This window comes from Odocoileus virginianus, chromosome X, assembly GCF_023699985.2.
Source record: "Odocoileus virginianus isolate 20LAN1187 ecotype Illinois chromosome X, Ovbor_1.2, whole genome shotgun sequence".
Taxonomy (NCBI): domain Eukaryota; kingdom Metazoa; phylum Chordata; class Mammalia; order Artiodactyla; family Cervidae; genus Odocoileus; species Odocoileus virginianus.
In genome coordinates this window covers 646610-654176 of record NC_069708.1, presented here as the reverse complement: position 1 = coordinate 654176, position 7567 = coordinate 646610, and the positions used below count along the sequence as shown (strand labels likewise).

At 36.3% G+C, this 7567-nt stretch overlaps 1 long non-coding RNA gene across 1 annotated transcript; it reads left to right on the top strand.

Annotated features, from left to right (window-relative positions):
* The first annotated feature begins 1532 nt into the window (after nucleotides 1-1532).
* LOC139033168 (uncharacterized) lies at nucleotides 1533-5533 on the top strand. Its single transcript, XR_011485787.1, has 2 exons — nucleotides 1533-1825; nucleotides 2233-5533. It is a non-coding gene; the product is annotated as an uncharacterized lncRNA (long non-coding RNA).
* Nucleotides 5534-7567: the final 2034 nt, after the last annotated feature.

Here is a 7567-nt window from a genome sequence, read left to right as displayed (position 1 = left end):
AAAATAGAAATGCATATCCTTTCACAGAAGTAAGCACGATTAGCAGTGCAGTGTATTTATCAACAGATACACTAATATTTAGATAAGTAATACATTTATATACTTTTTCACAGAAATGAAATAAGGTACAATTTGCTTTCTCTTTTATTAGTAATACCTTTGATGTACCTTCTGCAATTTTATAAGATTTACCTGATTGGGTGTAAAAATTACATAGATTCACCATTTTAACAGAGTAGAAGTTACTTTAAAAATAGTTTTGTTTTGCCTTTTTAAATCCATATAAATACACATGTTTAACAAGCTCTGTCAGATACAGTGGTAGAAAGACAATTACTATATAAAAGGGTAAATAAATTTAAAACTTTGCTAAAAAAATACCAAATTAATTTTAAAAACTCAGGACCATTGCATATTCTTTTCATTATCTGGTATCAATATAAAAAAAGGATATCTTGTTATCTAACTTCCACTAAGTACTGAACAGATCTAATATGTTAATTGCCAATTTAAACTTATTTTTGTGTATATCCTTGATGTATTTTACTGATTCCATTTGTAATTATAGAGACTGTCATTTCAAAATTACTTGAATACTAAAATCTAGTACAACATATGACTATATTATATATTAGGCCTACATATATGCATAAATTATTACTTTCATTTATATTGTATACATTTCCTGTTAGTGAATTGATTCTGATATGTACTACATATAAAATAATTTTTCCCCAAGAATTATACTGTATATTATACAATTACAGTATGTATATAAAATATTTTGCTATAGGTAATACAAATGTTGCTTTATTATTTTGCATTAAGAGTTTTCACTTGTTCTTGTACACTATCTTGTGTATGTTAACAGTATCAACATATCAATAATTATGACAAACATTTTGATATTTTGCTTGTGAATGTGCTTTAGTTATTTTAATTTGTATATAATTTGCACCAACATGTTTACATATTTTAATTGAAAAAATTGGGCTTTTTTATTTTTAATGGTAGCTGTTTTTTGTTTTAGACTTGTTTTATTGCTCTTTTCAACCCAACGAGTTAACTTTTCATTTACTTAAATGGAAAAATTGGAGTTGACAAAGTAGTTACTGGAGTTTTAAATGATATCTGTTGTCGTTCTGTCACTAAGTCATGTCCAACACTTTGCGACCCCACAAGCTGTAACCAGCCAGGCTCCTCTGCCCGTGGGATTTCCCAGGCAAGAAAACTGGAAAGAGTTGCCATTTCCTTCTCCTGGTGGCTTCCCAACCCAGGGATCAAACCCGCATCTCCTGCATTGGGAAGTGGATTCTCTACCACTGAGCCACCAGGGAAGCTCTTTATATGATATTAGTATCATTCATATTTGCTATTTATATTAAGCATCAGGAATATCTGGGAACAAGTGTGTATCAAACAAAAACTTCCAAAAAATAAAGACATATTAATACAAATCCAGGCACAATTATTTAAATGGTGGTCACTTTCTCAACAGAACCCATGGAGAACCAGAGAAAATGCACCAGAGTCTTTCCAATGCTGCAAGAAGAAACTTTCAAGCCAGAATTCGACATTCAACAAAATTCTCCTCTCAAACTGAGGCATAGCCACATAAACAAACTGGAGACAATTTCTCACTGGCCGACTGTAATCTAAATAAAGCCACAGAAATTCTTCAGTGGAGGGCATATGACATTTGATAGAAACTGAGAACCACAGAAAGGAGTGAATGACGAGGTCTTGAAAGGAAAAGTATTTGCAGAAATATTAAGGCTACTTTTTCTATTATTTCATTAAAAGATAAATGACTCAAAACAAAACGGTAAGTAGAATTATAGATGGTAAAGACCATGTGTAAAATTTATCAAACTGTTTTAAGATTTGTTCATTTACTTTAATGTGCTAACCCCTTAACCAAAATTATAATGCAAATATAGGTTATAATTAACAAATAACATTTAAATAAAAAAATACATGACAAAAAGACAACAAAAGAAAGGGGGGATAAATGGATTGTAGTATTGTGAAGTTACATTTACACAGAGGGGTACAATCCTCAATAGAAGGAGTCTAAGGTAAGAAGAGGATTCATATGCCAGGCCCTACAGAAATGACTGAATATAACATAAAGTAGCATAAGTAACATTCTGATAACTATTGTTGAATAACAAATTACCAGCAACGTATCACCTATAATATACTCACAATTACTTGCATTTTTTTCACTAGGTTATAGCTCAAGAATGTACCTCCACCACAGAATCCATACCTGGCACATGTTGGTAACTTGGGAAACATTTAGAAATCCCTGAAAAAATTTAATTGGAACTCGTTACACAAAAAATGATAGAAAAGCCCCACTGCTTGAGTAGATTATTGCCATAAAATTCATTTTATCTTCCAGTATAAAGTATGTATTAATTGGCTAGAGGAGGAAAAACAACTGAAAACAAAAACACATTTAAAACAGAACAGTATTATGAAACCATCTGCTTTTATGAATGGAAAACAAGCCACTGCCAACCAACCATCTTTGCTAAGAAAAATTAAGAAAGCTGGAAGATATGAAACATCTTATTCAAAGGCACCACAAACCCAAGGAAACAAGCATTTAAAGAAACTGGATCTCAGAAGAGAAGCCCAGAGAGTGAGACTTATATTTGGTACCTTTTTTTCCTCCAGGCTTTTTACTGATTCAGAGGTGGTAACTAAGGTGCTAAGTAGAAAATTTTAGTTGAGAAGTTAAGCAGCTGACCAGGGCTCCCAGCAATCTCACCAGCCCAGTGAAGACACGGGGTTCATGGCCCACCCTGGCAGAGAAAGTGAAAGTGAAAGTCACTCAGTCGTGTCCAACTCTTTGCAACCCCATATACAGTCCATGGAATTCTCTAGGCCAGAATATTGGAGTCGGTAGCCTTTCCTTTCTCCATGGGATCTTCCCAACCCAGGGATCGAATCCAGGTCTCCCAAATTGCAGGTGGATTCTTTACCAGCTGAGCCACAAGGGAAGCCCAAGAATACTGGAGTGGGTAGCCTATCCCTTCTCCAGTGGATATTCCTGACTCAGGAATCGAACCAGGGTCTCCTGCATTGCAGGTGGATTCTTTACCAACTGAGCTATCAGGGAAGCTCCAGGACCTAGAAAATAACCCAATAGTTGAATTAGCACCCCTGATGGGCTATATCTTTAGTGTCAATGTGAGCCAGAAATGGAAAATTCCTCACGAAACATGACATACATCTTCAAAAGGAGTGAATTACTGATTGAGATGAGAATCATCAAACTATCCAAATAATATGAAAATGCTCCCAAGGCAAAAATAAAATCATCTAGAACCTCCAATTATCTCTTACAGTATACCACACAGGAAATCCAGCAGACAAAACACACACACACACACAACTAAAAAAAAAAAAAAAAACAGAAAAAAACTACATTCAAAATAAAATGGGGAAAGGGACAGATTAGGTATATAAATGTGATCTATTTTCTCCATTTGCTGAGTATGCCTGGGATGAAAAGCTAAGACTTTCAAAGCTAACACTCATGCAATTTAGAGTGACAGTGAGATACTATTGCATGATGATTAGAAGGACTACAATTAAATACACTAACCACAACAAGTTTTGTCAAAGACGTAAAGCAATTGCAACCCATACTGCTGATAGGATGTAAATTAGTACAATCACACTGCAAGACATCTGACATATTCTAGAAAAAAACTAAATATATATTTTTCATGTGTTCCAGTCATTCTTTGCTTTGATTTTTTTTTCAACCAACTAACCAAAAAACAGAGAGAAAGTGTATGTTCACACAGAAACTTGTGCAAGAATATTTATAACATATGAATGGAAGAATCGCTTGAGTAGGAAGTAAAAGGGGAAATTAAATGGTGGACAAAGAAGTTTGGTGAGAGGGGATGTCTACTTATATTATCTTAATTGTGGTGATGGTTTTAGATAGATTGATATTTGAAAACCTCCATTATTTATTTTAAAGTTGTCCAGTATATTTTACACCCATTATACCCCAATGAAGCTATTAAAAACTGTGTGGATGCATCAAAACATGAGCCTAAAGGAAAATCTATACCATTAATGCAAAGGAGGAAATCCTGAAAATTTAAGATATGATAATATACTTCACAAAATTGGAAAATAAAGTAGGAATATAAATCAAAGCCAGAAACAAAAAATTTAAAGTTATGATGGATAAATCAAACTGAAAGAACTGGTCAATAATGCTAAAGGGATTTTTTTTTTTTAATGGTGAAAATAATTGATGAACCCTGGCAAAACTGATCAAAATGATGGGAATAGAAGAAGAGGGGAAGGGAAGAGGGAGGGAGAGGAAAAAGAGGAATAGGTGAAGAAGAATTGGGGAGTGTTGGGGGGCGCAGGGGGAAGAAGAAGAGGAGAATCACAAGGAAGATAAAGGCCTTGACAATGATAACCAGAAGGCACACATTATCAAAAACAGGAATGTAGAGGGGATTTTTGTTATGGATCGTGGCAACACATACATTATACTGTAATCAAATTTATACCAATATATTTGGAATTACATGAAATGATGAAATTACAAAAAATAAAACACCATCTCACAAATGGGTAAACTGGGAAATCTCAATAATTTTGTAACTTACTACATAAACTGCACCTGGATTGAGAACTTTCCTACAAGTGAATTCAAAGCTCTGATGCCTGAATTCCTGATCTTTTCCATGTATTTGAGAAAGATAACAGCGATCTTGCACAAAAGATCCGTATAAAGTTTCACCAAACTGAAAAGACCTTACACATAAAAAATATCAAGTCTTTATGCTTCATGACAAAAGGAAAAATAAATAAAATGTAAAACTAAGGTGTTACAAACAGAATCCAAAGATATTTCAACCATAATGGCTCGTGAATAAATTCATCTAAGAATGATTTCTTCTCATTTTGAAATCAGACCACTATGGAAAACAAAGGAAAAAAATTATGTCACTATCACAACAGATAGTGAAGCGGGTCAAACTGAAGCAAGGCAAAGGCTAACAGAGCTTTGCCAAGAGAATGCACTGGTCATAGCAAACACCCTCTTCCAACAACACAAAAGAAGACTCTATGCATGGACTTCACCAGATGGTCAATATCGAAATCAGATTGATTATATTCTTTGCAGCCAAAGATGGAGAAGCTCTATACAGTCAGCAAAAACAAGACCAGGAGCTGACTGTGGATCAGGTCATGAACTCCTTATTGCCAAATTCAGACATAAATTGAAGAAAGTAGAAAAAACCACTAGACCATTCAGGTATGACCTAAATCAAATCCCTTACGATTATACACTGGAATTGACAAGTAGATTCAAGGGATTAGATCCGATAGACAAAATTCCTGAAGAACTATGGATGGAGGTTCATGACATTGTACAGGAAGCCGTGATCAAGATCATCCCCAAGGAAAAGAAATGCAAAAAGGCAAAACGGTTGTCTGAGGAAGCCTTACAAACAGCTAAGAAAAGATGAGAAGAGAAGTGAAAGGCAAAGGAGAAAAGGAAAGATATATCCATCTGAATGCAGAGTTCCAAAAAATAGCAAGGAGAGATTAGAAAGCCTTCCTCAGTGATCAATGCAAAGAAATAGAGGAAAACAATTGAATGGGAAAGACTAGAGATCTCTTCAAGAAAATTAGAGATACCAAGGGAACATTTCACGCAAAGATGGGCACAATAAAGGACAGAAACAGCATGGACCTCACAGAAACAAAAGATACTAAGAAGAGGTGGGAAGAATATGCAGAAGATCTAAACAAAAAAGATCTTCATGACCCAGACAACCATGATGGTGTGATTACTCACCTAGAGCCAGACATCCTGGAGGGCGAAGTCAAGTGAGCCTTAGGAAGCATCACTACGAACAAAGGTATTGGAAGTGATGGAATACCAGTTGAGCTATTTCAAATCCTGAAAGATGATGCTGTGAAAGTGCTGCACTCAATATGCCAGCAAATTTGGAAAACAGCAGTGGCCACAGGACTGGAAAAGGCCAGGTTTCATTCCAATCCCAAAGAAAGGCAATGCCAAAGAATGTCCAGATTACCACACAATTGCACTCATTTCACATGCTAGCATAGTAATGCTCAAAATTCTCCAAGCCAGGCTTCAACAGTACGTGAACTGAGAACTTCCAGATGTTCATGCTGGATTTAGAAAAGGCAGATGAACCAGACATCAAATTGCCAACATCCATCGGATCATTGGAAAAGCAAGAGAGTTTCAGAAAAACATTTACTTTTGCTTTATTGACCACAGCAAAGCCTTCAACTATGTGGATCACGACAAACTGTGGAAAATTCTTAAACAGATGGGAATACCAGACCACCTGACCTGCCTCCTGAGAAATCTGTATACAAGTCAAGAAGCAACAGGTAGAACCAGACATGGAACAACAGACTGGTTCCAAATTAGGAAAGGAGTACATCAAGACTGTATATTGTCACCCTGCTTATTTAACTTATATGCAAGTACATCATGCAAAATGTGGGGCTGGATGAAGCACAAGCTGGAATCAAGGTTGCTGGGAGAAATATCAATAACCTCAGATATGCAGATGACACCACCCTCATGGCAGAAAGCCAAGGGGAACTAAAGAGCTTCTTGATGAAAGGGAAAGAGGAGAGTGAAAAAGTTGGCTTAAAACTCAACATTCAGAAAATGAAGATCATGGCATCTCGTCCCATCACTTCATGGCAAATAGATGGGGAAACAATGGAAACAGTGACAGACTTTATTTTTGGGGACTCCAAAGTCACTGCAGATGGTGACTGTAGCCATGAAAACAAAAGTCTCTTGCTCCTTGTAAGAAAAGCTATGACAAACTTAGACAGCATATTAAAAAGCAGAGGCATTACTTTGCCGACAAGGTCCATCTAGTCAAAGCAATGGTTTTTCCAGTAGTCATGTATGGATGTGAGAGTTGGGCTATAAAGAAAGCTGAGTGGCGAAGAACTGGTGCTTTTGAACTGTGGTGTTGGAGAAGACTCTTTAGAGTCCCTTTGACGCAAGGAGATCAAACCAGTCAATCCTAAAGGAAATCAGTCCTGAATATTCATTGGAAGGACTGATGCTGAAGCTGAAACTCCAATACTTTGGCCACCTGATGCGAAGATCTGACTCATTGGAAAAGACCCTGATGCTGGGAAAGACTGAAGGCAGGAGGACAAGAGGATGACAGAGGATGAGATGGTTGAATGGCATCACTGACTCAATGGACATGAGTTTGAGCAAGCTCGGGGAGTAGGTGATGGACAGAGAGGCCTGGCATGCTGCAGTCCATGGAGTCGCAAAGAGTAGGACATGACTGAGTGACGGAACTGAACTGAACGCATCACAACAGATACAGAAAGACCATTTGATGTAATTTACCACTCATTTATGATTGAAAAGAAATACTCAGGAATTTGCAATAAATATTATACCTCCTAGCGAAACACTGAATACCTCTCCCTGAGATGAGGAATGAGAATAAGATGCCTACTTAGCACAAGTTCTATTGAACATTTTAGGGAGGTCTTA